The following is a 15,309-nucleotide window of genomic DNA, read 5'->3' on the forward strand; positions in this document are numbered from 1 at the left end:
AAGCTGCCGATATTCGATGCTTGGAGCCTCTTTAGCTGGTCTTGCTGGCTTTCTCCTTGGCATTGTCGGATTCATTTCAACCCTTTTGATAGTCGCTGGAATTTTCCCTTACCAACAGATATTTCTCATGTTCGGTGTCGGTGCACTCATATCCCTCACACTTGCCTTGTGGCAAAATGAGAGATTACTCTGGGACGCCCGCACAACCGTTTTGATGGTGAGTTTTGGATTGGCAATGTGTTTCAGTAATGTAACATTCCACACATCACTACTACACATACCTGTAGGAACTGTCACCGGTCTAAAGACGGCACTGTTCCCACTTTGTAGCATCGTTGGCGGAATCCTTTTCCTCACGGAATCCTTGAAGATATCCGATGTAGTTGGGAGCGTCATTACTATAATCGGCGTGTTACTGTTTCTTCACCCAACATCTATTTTTGGTGACAATCAAAAGACGACGGAGCAGAGCGCAGATGAGGCCGAAAGAAACAAACATGATTTGATAATCGGTTATTCCTTCACGCTCCTTAATGCGGTATGCGACTCTTCGGTCGTCATAGTTTGCAGTGCGCTTCAGGAGGATGTTTCAAACCACACCAAATCATTCTATGGTAACACCATCAGCTGCCTAATCTCCATGGTACTTATGCTAACCATGGAAAACCCTGTATGGAGGATGAGCGAAGGCGTAGCACTTATGCTCCTGGCTAAATGCGTCGGCTACGCCATTGCCATGACAACCCAAATCAAAAGTTCTCAGAACGGGAGAGCAGCTTTGGTCTCACTAATCCTAAACATTGACTTTCCAGTGGCCTATAGTTTGCAGTACATTTTTCTGGAAGAAGATCCACCGATCGCACTTGAACTTGTTGGAGGCTTGCTTATTATACTAACTGCGTGTGCAATGATTCTGAAAACAGCCTGGGATAGTAAACAGCAACACAAAAAGACGATGTACAAACAAACAAAGAAGATCGAGCTGAAACGGGGGACTGTCATTGAAAAAAAGTCCCTCATAATTCATCGGATGAAATAGTAACTCTGGCAATTCGAAGTCCTCGAAGTAGTTTTATTTATATTTATTTGTACCGAAAAGTATTCTAAATGTGCCCTTTTGACCAAACATTGGACGTCAATGTTTTCTCGGTGGGATCAATTTTCTAGTGTGTGTACCTCTCCTTTTCGGAGTGTACTTTGCCAGTACAAATTAAATTTCTGATTTCGCCATGTTGGTTTCACTGAATCACTTCTCTGTATAGAGTGAAAATGATCTTTGCAATCCAAAAATTGACAGGAGATCATTCTCGAATCATAAATAATACGATAGGTTATTATCCTCTCAGGGAGTATTAAAAGCGAACGCAAACAATTATGATGTGTACAAAGTCAGTAGTTTGGTTTCTACAAAGATGAGACAGTGGGCCATTTTATTCAAGATTAATGAAGAGGAAATATTTATTAACTGAATTTATAAATCACTTCTTTTCTTCATTTATACATTTATCACTGAATTTCTCATCACTGCATCGCTATGTTTGCACGTACAGAAGAGTTCTGATAGGAGTGGCTTTTCAAAACATTTTAAAAGATAGCCTATTTCTTTAACCCCTTTTCCTGCCAAGTCCATATTTCACCACAAGGTCAAGATGGTTAAAATTAATGAAACACAACGTATTCCATATGATGTATTTTAAAATAATACTGTACATTTGAAGGCTGTTGAAAACATAATACTGTAAAGTTGATTTTTTTTTGGACAAAAGATGCTATAACATACCAAGCCAAGTGGGTGAAAATACGTCATGTTTTGGCTCAATACCGCTTTTTACTGACTTGGCTGATGGGGAAGTGATACAGTTATTACTGTCTGGCAGGAAAAGGGTTAAAGGTGAATGAGAACAGTTACACGCAAGTACAGTTATTTACTCCGGGAAATTTTCCACACACTAATTGTAGTTTATTATTATTTGATATTACGACGTTTGAATTTGCGTACGAGTGATAATAGCTATCATTCAACTACAGTCAGGCCGTCGTACGGCTTAATCCCTACCTCCTATTGACTTTTCTAGATATGAATGCAGACCTAAAGACTTCAAAATCAATGAATTACTCTCATGAAATTACTACAAGCTTTTCTCTATATTTATCATACATTTACTATCATGGTCTGTCAGTGCCTCTGTAGTTCGATGCAAGCCTCAACTTGTCTTACTATAAGTCGACAATAAATAATTTTTACCGGAAACACTATCAACCATCGTGGCGTTATAAAGGGTAGATATGAGTGAGGCTAATTTTATGCGTGAATCATCTATTTGACTATCTACAGCAACGTTTTTGTTTGTTACAATTGCAATGTTAGCTGTTTCCATTTCGATAGGGTCATCAAATCAACACAAGCGTTAAAGACTCATGTCTTCTAGGTGAAGATTCTTCATGACTTGATATTTGGAGCAAGGCGAGTGACACTGAAGATTAATAGAAATGAAGCTTGTTGTCAATAATCTGGGTGGGCCATTCGATATCGTGGAAGGTCTGGAAGATTGATGAGGTAGCATTATTTTTTAACCTGATCCATTGTACATTATTTTTTCCCACTCTCTGATTTCTGGCAATTATGTTTTTTTGCACTCCCTGAGAGGATAATAACCTATCGTATTATATATGATTAGAGATCTCCTGTCGATTTTCGGATTGCAAAGATCATTTCAACTCTTTACATGCGTATGATGAGGAAAGATTACACATCCAAGATATCTGTACCTATTGAACATCTCAAATCAACAATTTCAGAGATGACCAGCTGAATTTCCGAAAGAATAATTCCAAAAATACCCCCTTTGTTATCTTTTACCTTGTCTCTGGGTGGCCTAATTAGAATACACTTAAAAATTTAAAACAAAGTTTATGCCTACTATTTAGCCATGTCAACGATATCAGGGAAAAGGAAGCGGGCAGTGTTTGAATGACTCAAAGAAAAGTTCAGAGTTCAACTGACAGAGGAAGTTCCAGAAAGAAAAGAAAGAATCAAACCAAACAGAAAAGGAAGTTAGCACCAGCTGACAGAAATATAGATCCACATGAAAAAGCTAAGAAACGCAGAGAACAAAGCAACTTTAAGGAGGAATCCCATCAGAAGATAAAACAACTCTTTCAGAACTCTTCACAATCCAGATCTACAGTTGTCAGTGAAAGGGAAACCCCACAATCCAGTTCTACAATTGTAAGTGAAAGGGGAAGCCTGTATGAGGGGAAAGAAATAATCAACAGTATGATAGACGGTATTTCTTACAAAGAAGAATTGTTTAATTTTGAGAGGGACAATTTTGACAGTAGTGTTGGCAGTATATTATAGGTGGCAAAGTGTCAGATATGATTGTGCGAGACATTATAAACAGTATTGTTGACAGTATCTGGAAAATATGATTTACATACTGTGAATAGTGAAGTTTTACCTTTTTGAAAAGTTATTTATTAAACTTCTTTCAGTCGGTAAATTTGAATCCCACGGCCGGAAGTGGATCCCCCGGTGAGCCTATCTCTGTCGGCGCAAGGTTCGATCAATTTTGCCTATATAACACGACCGATATGTCTGGTGCTTTCTTAAAGCAACATACGATGGATATTCATGCGTTCATGAAACATGAAAAAGTGTCGAAAATTTTCCTCTATTAGTGCTTTGCGTGGATATTTTGCAGAGCTGTCTGCATGATGCTGTTAACGTTATTAAAATGAAATTAACATCATGTTTATGTGCGTGTTAGCTGCGTTCCTTTTATACCCGCGGTCCGGGTTTAAGTTATTAAAGTTCACTAAATTCAAATTAAATGTTTGCCTCCCTCTAAAACGGCGCGAAGCTATGGCGGCGTTCATCGTGTAAGTGGACACCAAACAGGCAGCACGCGGGCACACGCCCAGAAAATACCACTTTTTAGTTTTTTGCGGCCGCAAAAACGCAGACAGACTGCCAAGCGGTCAGCGTGAAGCTGTTACCGATCGACCTCTGTGGTTATATTCAAATTCTAAAGTGACTGGAAGACGATTTTTTAGAAAATTCGAGCGTTGATGGTGGGGAATATATGACCGTTAGCAATTTGAACCGACCGTCAATCAAAGTGAAACGCTTTTATAAACTCTATTTGCAGGCTTAGCAAAAGGTGCTAAAAGGTTGAAATCAGTTTGTGTAATTAATGTTATAGAAATCAAACATCGTACTGGCCAAGTGTTTGACAGGGAGGAGAACTCCACTAATGCGAGAACCTGGGATTGAAAATTGTGGCTTTAAGTTTAAGGGTGATTTTTCGTGAAAAAGTGACCTTTCATCGTACATTTGAGAAAATGAAGTATGGTGATTCCCTCTTTTTTCTTCAATATTTGATTATTTTAATATGACAGAATTCAAAAACCCTGATAACTGTCAAGTCTCCTGGTCTGCTATTCTATTTGATGCTGTCTAATTTGATCTTGTGTGCAAGTAAGCTTATGTTTCACTGTCATGAGATTCATATGACCCAAACTCTTCTTCAACTACATCAAAGTCAGAGCTATCTCTCTGTCACTACCGGTGTGCAGTGACAGTGACACTGCCCGTAGGCAGTAGCAGGGCAGTAGTTTTATTAAGTTTGTATTTTGACAATATTTTTGTTCAGTTTTTACAACTGCGTTCTTGTTCTACTCCCTACAGCATGTTAAACTGTCCAGTATTCAGTTTGTAAACGCTGCCTGTGTATGTGTATCGTGCATTTGTATCATTGATAAATGGCTTTCAGTCTAGATCCTTATTCAATTATCACCAATATTTATTACGGGCTTTGTCGACGAACTAAATATTGGGTGTGTCAACATACTGTAGAGATCGAGACACCAAGAAACTGTATCTGATACATTGCAACGAAATATTGAAAACTTATCAACAGTTTCAGCTTCTGTCCCGTTACGATGACTACTCATTTTTTAACGAAAATTCATACATATATTTTTAGATTTTTTCGAAATAAAAGTCATGAAATGCAACAAAAGGGTTCTAGATTTTGTTTAATAATTACGAACAGAACCATTGGGTGACATAAAAATGTTATTCATTCTTCATTGAATTAACTACCAAACCTTAGAATGGGGAAAATGTAAAAATAAAAGGGAACCAAAATATTTTTAGGTCCCCCATTATAAGTAGAGCAAAACTTTCAAGTCCCTCTCTACTAACCCCAAAATTTCGACCACCCCCCTAAATTCTTCCACCCAAGAACCTTTGTATTTGTAGTCTTCAGTTGTGAAACATTATTGAAGTCGATGTAAATCAGCAGAGAGATTAAACCTAACAAATTGACACCTCCCAGACAGTGATGCGCACTACAGGACCTCTACGTTTTTATGAAGGTATATTTCTATGCATATTCTACTGTGTGTTGTCTCTCCAATAAACAAGTAAAGACATGTGTACAATGGCTTAATTTCCTATGGTAAAATTTGCATACCACACCAGATATCTGAAATACATAACCTGTAAAAGGTATGGAATCAAACCTCTTTTAAATTTTATGCGATACAAAGTTGGAAAGTACTGACCACGCAAAAGTAAATTTATTTATTTATTTATTTATTTATTTATTTATTTATTTATTTACTTATTTATTTTACACTTGCAACGAATTTACAGTTTGACTCAAAGTAATATTCTTCGGGATTCGCACAGTATAGGAAGAAACGTATAGTAAAACATTTTACATTGATGCAAATATTCCTTTTATGGTGCAGTGCTTCCCATCCGTCAGTGAAAAAATGCACACTCTGTCACAAGAAAAGTGACCGAAAACGATTACAGTCTTTCATTAGTCACATTACGAAATATTATGGCAATTTACAATGTCCGAAAATTACACAAAATAGTAACAGCAAATCTGCATCCAATATAAATTCTCACAAGCGGTTTATTTGTATATTATATGCTACTGTTAAACATTGGCCTTCGGCATGGGCGTAAGTGTTACCTGTTGGAGACAAAGACGGTGAAATAGATCTATGTTTATGGTCAAATCTTTTCAACTCGTCGACGTCGTCAAATGACAAAAATCATGTACCGTTACGTAAACCCTGAAAAGAGAAAGAGGAAGTTCGAGGAAAATATCTATCACTTCACGTTACAAAAAGAAGAAGCCTGACCTCTCCCCTATAAACCAAAAGTAAAAGTGCGTTTTTATGACTCATGTTACGTAAAGATATGCATTGGGGGGGGGGGGGAAATATTGGTTCGGAGAAGGCTGTGTGATGGAGATTGACTTGTACATTCCAATTACCGATGATGGTTACTGAATTGACTGATAAATTGCCAAATTCTAGCGTCGTTTTGTTGTGGTAAGGCGGCTTTCGAAACTCCAGAATAGTCAGTGTATAAAAGTGTCACACACCACCCCTGCTCCATCAACGATCTCAGATTCTTGCTACAAGTAAAATGGATCAGAGGTGCTACTTGAAACACTCTTTAGCCCCAACCCGGCTTCATCTACTGGTAATAAAAACGATTATGCAATGGCTCGATGTAAAAAACAAACAAACATGATTTCCAATTACTTTTGCATCAAAGGCCCCTGTTTATGATGAAAGCTTAAAAGGTGAAAAAGTTCGGGAAAAGTGTGCAGAAAATATACACCAGTTCCGTCGACTTCTCAATTGAATCGTCAAAGTTGATATCGCCAACCGAAGGTTTCCGATTTCTACTTACCAGAATAGAGTGAATACCAAACCACTTCAACAACTGACTTTACATCCATATAGAGTAAAATCATTATACTGATATAGCTTGCATTCTTTACAACCGTAACCACACGAGGGACAATATCTATAGCTTATTGAACCGTCATCTGGATTGATTTCTCGGGAAATCAGGCCGTCGCAGTAACCGCATTGAAAAGTGGATGGAATAGACAGTCAACTCTGGTTAGCCAAATTCAACTAAATAAAAGGACTAAAACAGTCAATGTGCAGCATTCTAGTCATACTTTTTCAAAATTATGGAATCTAGCGGTGCGTTTTAATTTCGGCGGACCAAAGGTTTGCATTCGAATATCGTGACGCTTACGGGTACGTTCAAGACTATTTGATCAAAGACATCGTTAATTGAGATGAAGCTTGAAGTTCGCCGAAACACGAAATGTTACGTTCGCGTACACGAGGCCCACTCAATAGCCAGACAATGGTTTTTGTCTTCTTCAGCATAGACCTCAACTCCATGAGCGAGCTACCGTCACACGGCCATCAGAATAACATTTGACATGGTGTCGACACCCACACACACACCCACACACAGACACACACACAGACACACAGACACATACATATATATATATATATATATATATATATATATATATATATATATATATATATATAAGTGGATGTCAAGATTTTGTAATTTGCTCACGTGTTGACACACGTGGGCATATGTCGCAGCGATGTCTGTCTGTCTGTCTGTCTGTGTGTCTGTGTGTCTGTCTGTCCGTCTGTCTGTCTGTGTACTCAATATCTCAAAAACGGCTCATCAGATCAGAATCAAATCTGGTACATAGATTCAGTTTGCAAATGGCAAGAACAGATTAGTTTTCGGTGGGTGTGGCTTGCTTATTTTTGCTCATTTGCATAATTAATGGTTTTAGAAAAACTGATATATATTGACAACGACTGCACACAATTTGATGAGATTCGCTACAAATGTTGATCACACCAAGATATATCAGCTTTGAAAGATATTAAGGGGTGACCTGAAGGATAATTACTAATTTGCATGTTTAATGAAATTTCCTAATTAGGAGTATATATCTGGATTTACTTGATCAAAATTGACAAACGTGGTATGCATATTGAAGATACTATGATTTAACGTTATTGAAAGTCATTAAGCATTTACTTCATCCAAATCCCAATTTGCATATCCAATGACCTTTTGAAATTAAGGCTATATATTTGAAGTTACATGACCAAAATTGATGAAACTTGGTTTGTACATTAAATATACTATGATAGAATATGATTAAATGTCATTAATCATTTTTACATCAGCCAATTCCTAATTTGCATATTTTATGAACTTTCCTAATTAGGGGTATTTCACTGAATTGTGGAGACCAAAGTTGATGAAACTGGCTATGTACATTAAAAATACTATAATAGAACATTGTTGAAAGTCATTAAGCATTTGAAGTTTAGCCAATTCCTTATTTGCATATTTAATGAACTTTCATAATCAGGGATATTTATCTGTATTGACAAGATCAAAGTTGACGAAACTTGCTAAGATACTATGATACGACATTATTGAAAGTCATTAAGCATTTTTACTTCATCTAGCTCCTAATTTGCATATTAAATGAATTTTTGAAATTAGGGATATATATTTGAATTTACATGACCAAAATTGATGAAACTTGCTATGTACATTACTATTATGTAGGCTAACTTTATTGAAAGGCATTAAGCATTTTTGCTTCAGCCAATTCCTAATTTGTGTATTTAATGAACTTTCCTAATTAGGGACATATACTTGGATTTATTTGATCAAAATTGGCATAACATGCTATGTACATTGATGATGACACCAGGTATATCAATATTGGAAGTCATTTCGCATTTTAAGTTTTCATGTCAGCTAATTTATAGTTTGCATATCTAATGAGCTTTCAAAGTTTGGAATATATAGTTTGAAGGCCTTGACCAAAGGCAATTACACTTGCTATATAAAGTGGTGATACAATGACAGCAGTCAAAGAAATTAATATTTTATTCAGCTAATTACATATTTCAATACTTAATGACCTATAGACTTAATCTGTGGTGAATTATGTTCATTATGTTGATCATAATACTTTCAATTAAGTTGCAAACATGTGGCAAAGGTTCAAATTTACACGTGAGCATTTACAGTTCATATCTGGTTTTTATGTGGAAGCTAGATCCTGTTCCTGTGTTCCATATTTGTAAGTATGGAGAATGAATACATTGAAGAACGGAGTATCTATACGAAGCATGAGTATAGACGTGGGTAAGGAACAACATTTCACGGAGATGATGTCGATTAAGGCCAATGGTGAGCTTAATGTTCTCTTGTATGTTCTCACAACAATGCTTGCGGTTTCTATCACTATAGGAAACCAGATATGAACTGAAAATGCTCACGTGTTTCATTATATTGCAGTTATGTGTAAATTTGAACCTTTGCCACCTGTTTGCAACTTCATTGAAAGTGTTATGATCAACATAAAGAATAATATTCAACACAGATTAATTCTAAATCCAAGTATATATCCCCAATCAGGAAAGTTCATTAAAATATGCAAATTAGGAATGGACTGAAATGTTCTCATTAAATATGCAAATTAGGAATTGGCCGAAGTAAAAATGTTTAATGACTTTCAATAATGTCATATCATAGTACCTTTAATGTAAAAAGCAATTCGTCAACTTTGGTCTAGTCAAGACAGATAAATATCCTTAATTAGGAAAGTTGATTAAATTTGCAAATAAGGAATTGGCTAAAGTAAAAATGCTTAATGCCTTTCAATGTTGTATCATCGTATCTTTAATGTACATAGCAAGTTTCGTCAAATTTGGTCTAGTAAATACAGATAAATATCTCTAATTAGGAAAGTTCATTAAATATGCAAATTAGGAATTGACTGAAGCAAAAAGGTTTAATGACTTTCAATAATGTTGTTTGTAGTATCTTCAATATATGTAGCAAGATTCATCAACTTTAGTCGAGTCAATTCAGATATATATCCCTAATTAGTGAAGTTCATTAAATATGTAAATAAGAAATTGGCTGAAGTGAAACTGCTTAATGATTTTCAATAATGTTATATCATAGTATCGTCAATGCATATAGCAAGTTTCATCAACTTTTGTCAGATATATATATATCTAATTAGGAAAGTTTATTAAATATGCAAATAGTATTTGGCTGAAGTAAAAATGCTTAATGACTTTCAAAAATGTTATATCATAGTATCTTTAATGTGCACTGCAGGTTTCATCAATTTTGTTCAGGTCATTCAAATAAATATCCCTAATTTCAAAAGTTCATTAAATATGCAAATAAAGAGTTTGATGAAGTAAAAATGCTTAATGACTTTCAATAATGTTAAATCATAGTATCTTCAATATACATACCAAGTTGTGTCAATTTTGATCCAGTCAAATCAGATATGTATCCCTAATAAGGAAAGTTCATTAAATATGCAAATTGTCCATTATCTTTTATGTCAACCCTTAATACCTTTCACAGCTGATATATCTTGGTGTGATCAACATTTGTAGCGAATCTCATCGAATTGTGTGCAGTCGTTGTCAATATATATCCGTTTTTTCTAAAATCATTAATTATGCAAATGAGCAAAAGTAAGCAAGCCACACCCACCAAAAACTAATCAGTTCTTGCCATTTGCAAACTGAATCTATGTACTAGATTTGATTCTGATCTGATGAACCGTTTTTGAGATCTCAAGTAAGTTAATGCATGGGTGTTTGTACCCATCAAGCCCAAAAGTAAGAAAATGATCAATTATCTTTAAAAACCACCAGATTTGATTGATATTTGGCCTAATTACTGGAATTATTAAATTCTTTAAAAAAAATGTCTGCCTAAATCTTGACGAGTTGAGTCACGTGACCAAATCTGATATTTTCCCGCCAAAATTTACGTCTTTATTAATTTTAATATTCCAACCGTAAACCGTTAAATTTTCTTGATTTTCTTTGCACTTTTGGAAACAACATCTATTATATTCTTTCAAAAATACATGGCACTCATGAAACTCTATCTATACTTCTTTCTGATATTCAAAATATTCATGTAAAACGTCAAAAATATTATATTTGTTGTTTTTTGTGAAGAAATAATATTCAAAATCCAATAATTTTGCATCTGCCACTAGTTCTAACACAAGTTTCCATCCCATTTTACATTATTGGTCATAATATTTTAAATATTTTGATGTTTAACGGTTGGAATATTCAGTTATTTGCAATATACAATTTTGGCGGGAAAATAACAGATTATGGTCACGTGACCTGACTTAGGTATATATTATGATAAATTTCAACTTAATCAAATGCGAAACATATTTTTGGCAATTTTCACAATTTTCTGACCAGGTCTGATTAAAAAGTATGTTCAAACTGATTTTACATGTATGTAAGCCTATGCCCATGCATTAACATACCTGAGATATTGAGTACACAGACAGACACACAGACAGACACACAGACAGACACACAGGCAGACACACAGACAGACAGACATCGCTGCAACATATGCTCACGTGTGTCAACACGTGAGCAAAAAATTGCGAGACTGAAGCGAAAAAGTGACACTCTCTCGCAATTGGTGAGAATCTCTTGTTATTCTCACCGTCGTTAGTGAGAATTTTTTAATTCTCACCAGAGAGATGCGAGAAATGTACTCCTTGGTGAGAATAAGTATGATAACAGATTCTCGCTCGTGAGACTGGAAATTCTCACCGAGCACGGTGAGAATGGTAATTTTCACGGTGAGAATATATCTGACTCATCACTTATTGGTGAGAATCAAGCAGACTCGCTGTTCACTGGTGAGAATTAACCAGACTCGCCGTTCATCAGTGAAAAAATTCTCACCAACATTGGTGAGAATAACAAGAGATTCTAACCAATGGCGAGAAAGCGTCACTTTCTCGCTCCAGTCTGGCAATTTTTTTCCTATAGTGTATGGAGCCGTCTCTGATTACTTGTCTCTCTGCACAATATATACATAAACATTGCATTAAACCCAAATCAAAGTTGAACCTGAAACGATTTCATTCAAAGAAACTTGATCAGCTATATATTTATTACTTCTCCGAAAGGAGGAGTGGTTCACACTTACTGATGAAGAAGGAGGAGTTGTTGGTGGTGGTGGCGGGCCTTCGCAATCTTCGACCAGGAGACACAGATTGACGGCAATACAGATCACAGCGGTAAACGTCTTCATACCGTGGACTCTTTTCTGCAGGAAAGTGGAATATTGAAAAGAAGTATAGAATCCAGCACAAGCAACTTAAAGTCGGCGATACCAATTTTTCCCTTGAAATCCCTTGCAAACTGATTCTCCGAAAAACTTTTCCGACGGAAATAGTAAAAAAATCTAATTAATCTGAAGTACGATATCCTTCGTTTCAGCAATTCGTCAGAAAAAAAAACTGTGGTAAATAACAGCAGTCCATAACGTATGTCTGAGCGTTCTATACAGATTAATTCCTTAGTCAAACTTCTGTAGAATTATGAAGCATACATTATCCGGATTTACACGACCCTCATGCGTGGAAGTGTTAGTCGATGTCTCCCGGCCCGTCCGGTAAGTCGTCGCGGAATTTATGGCCAACTGCGACTGGGAGGCTATGAAGACAAAAGTTGTATGAAATGCTTGAAAGAGGGTCTTTCTATGCACTTTAACACGGAACTCTCCCGGAAGTGTAAACGGATCTACCTTAAATTTTACGAGTTGGCATCTTCTGATTTAATGATAACGAGGGGCATGGTTTGGGGAGCAGGGGCATTGTCCATCATGTGGAGACGGTGACATAAAACTGACACGAGTCTCGAAGTGAAGTTGAGAATCGATTCATCTACACTGTCGTGCATGCTCGGCGTGTGATCACAAGAACGTTGTAATGGCATACAGGTCTACTTTGTGACTGTCACATTTTTTACCACAAAATGTTGAAGAATGATCAAAACACATGAAGGGGCGTAGCACAGCGTAGTTTGCTTAAAATATTTTTGCAACGATTCATTCTATTTTAAGTAATTTGTTGACTAAAGATTAAAATATTGTTAGGGTTCACATTTCAGTACGAAATATAGTCGCAGGATTGATGAGAAAGAATTGTGAATTCTTACAAATTAATGCAAATCACACGATTTCCTGACTTCTGATTTCTCCCGTTTCCAACTTTTCAAAAGAATATAACTTCAATCTGGCTGAGTCAAAGTTTGTGAAATTCTCACATTTCATTCTTAAGTAGCCATACAATTAAAAACAATAATTTTAAATAAAATGCTTACATTTAGAATAAGAATCATTTCCATTTTTACTTACCACGATTTCATCACTTTTCTTGAGTATCAGGTCTTACAATTCTTCCCATTTCAAAATGGCAATAGATACTGCAAAAGAATATTTTCGGCTTTTTCTACATAAATTCTAGTTTCGAATGAAATATTTAAATTCACAGGCGCTTGGCACATTGCTGGGATAATAATCGCATTTAAAGGTCTGGTGAAATGCCCATGTTGCAAAATCACAGAAATACAGTTGATGGTCTATAAAACAGTTACATTCATTTCTTTTTTCGTTTAGCGCGCGTGATTATGAAATATGGCAAAAGAAAAATGCAATGTGGGTGTGTCCCCGAGCCTCTCCAGTCGACTTTTTTCGGCTTTCCGAAGTTTGCCCGACTCCGTATCTCATAACGGGAAGTAAGTATTTCACACCTCCGTAAGCTCCCCACGGGGGTAACTTCTAGGGTTTCCGCTTACATGATCAGGACAGTGTCCTCCTTCACTTTGGGAAGACGTGTTCTTTTGGTGGCTGTGACAGCGGCAAGAGCATGAACGGCTCAACTGTAAACTTTTTCAGTGTTGAGTGTTTGAACCATAATGTGCTTGTCTCTTCTGGTTCGTACGATCGGCCACGGTCCCTCGGCTGAGCCTGCCTCGCTACTCGCTACACAGAAGGTTGGGACCGTAATGCAAATCAACTGCATGAACACCAACACTGAACGTTGTGACTGCCACTTATAAAATGCACTAGTCTGAACGTCGGGACCGCAATGCAAATCGACAGTAACTTAAAACGTAAATGGGACAGTGATTAAAATGAACTACAACACGGAAGGTTGGGACCGCGATGCAAATCAGCTGCATGAACAGCAACACGTTGACCATTAAAACGAACAACAACACGGAACGTAGAGATCGCGATACAAATCATGGAGGTAGAGTCCTCCCTGATACAAATCGACAGCAACACGGAACGCGTCGTTGGGACGGCGATTAAATTGACTGAATTGAAGAACACTGAGAACAACGGGGAATACCGGATCACGAGGACTGGACCGCGATGCAAATCGACCCTCAACATGGAATAAAAATGCACAACACAGAACATCTAGACCGCAATGTAATCAACTGCAACACCGAACCTTGTTGCCTCGATTAAAATGCGTATGTCTGCTATGTATAGCAAAAGTTTCAATTCTCGCGACGAGCGTTCCTATGCCTGCTGTACACGAGCCCTGCTTACGATGCTGTGTGTTCCGCTACAGCTAAATGTGGTGAGCGGGGCGATTAGCTGTAGCGGAACACACAGCATCGTACGCAGGGCTAGCTGTACACTAGACAAAATTAATACGTCAAATTTATCGCGAGGGCTCGATTGCGTGTATCAAGTTTCAATTCTCTTGGAGCCGCCATTACCAACTTCCGGTATACGGTAATGGCGGCTCCCAGAAACACGCTCAATGTTTATGGAACGCGATCGACGTGTCTGTGCTAATACCAAACCCCATAAACGACAAGGTTAGTGTAGTATAGTTTTTAGTCTTCAGTAGTGATAAATCGGTACGACCAAATGCAGTAAATATGTGAGATGTTACATGAAAATGCCGCGCTTATTTTGTATGCTACAGGGCCTTCGGCATTGTAGCTCTACTGGTGAGCGAGGTCGCAAAAACCAAAACTCACCGACCGCCTCACCGTATAGCTACAATTTTGCAGCTAGCACAAGGACAGCTATGGATCTACAGTTGTCTGTCGAGTATAGTTACATAAAGGCACTTCTTCCTCCCGGAAAAAGTGTAAAAAAGGAACAAAATACATCGAGCTGTAGAGCCTGCAAATCAATTACGCCTTTATCAACCCCCATCAATTATTTTATTCTGAGTAAGGAACGCATCTAGCCGAAACATAGTTACGCTGAAACTTTGTCCACCCTTCTCTATAACAGCTCTATTGGGATGGGGGGGGGGGGGGGGGGGCATGGTGACCATGTACAATCTCTAGCTCTGTTACGGAAGAAAAACCAGAGTAACTCGTTCGCAATTATATATGCCTGACGGAAAAGTTCATTTAATGTAAAGCTTATGTTTGGCATAGCCGTCTGACTTGTGGCGCCAGGTCAAGGTCAACATTAAAAATGAACAATTGACAGATGAAATTTCCAGTTCTACACCAAATTTCGATATTAGATTTAGGCCTACTTGAAGCATATTGTAAAGCGATGATCTTCGCATCTTTTCA

At 37.2% G+C, this 15,309-nt stretch overlaps 1 long non-coding RNA gene across 2 annotated transcripts in view; it reads right to left on the reverse strand.

The window, feature by feature from the left end:
• The window catches only part of LOC139145567 (uncharacterized), a 25,685-nt gene extending 13,275 nt beyond the window's left edge, over positions 1–12,410 (reverse strand). For both annotated transcript variants that reach the window (XR_011554956.1, XR_011554955.1), the window contains exons 1-2: positions 12,302–12,410; positions 11,897–12,016 (exon numbers count right to left, since the gene is read on the reverse strand). This is a non-coding gene — a long non-coding RNA (uncharacterized lncRNA). The remainder of the gene's footprint in view (positions 1–11,896; positions 12,017–12,301) is intronic.
• Positions 12,411–15,309: the final 2,899 nt, after the last annotated feature.

This window comes from Ptychodera flava, chromosome 12 (assembly GCF_041260155.1).
Source record: "Ptychodera flava strain L36383 chromosome 12, AS_Pfla_20210202, whole genome shotgun sequence".
Lineage (NCBI taxonomy): Eukaryota > Metazoa > Hemichordata > Enteropneusta > Ptychoderidae > Ptychodera > Ptychodera flava.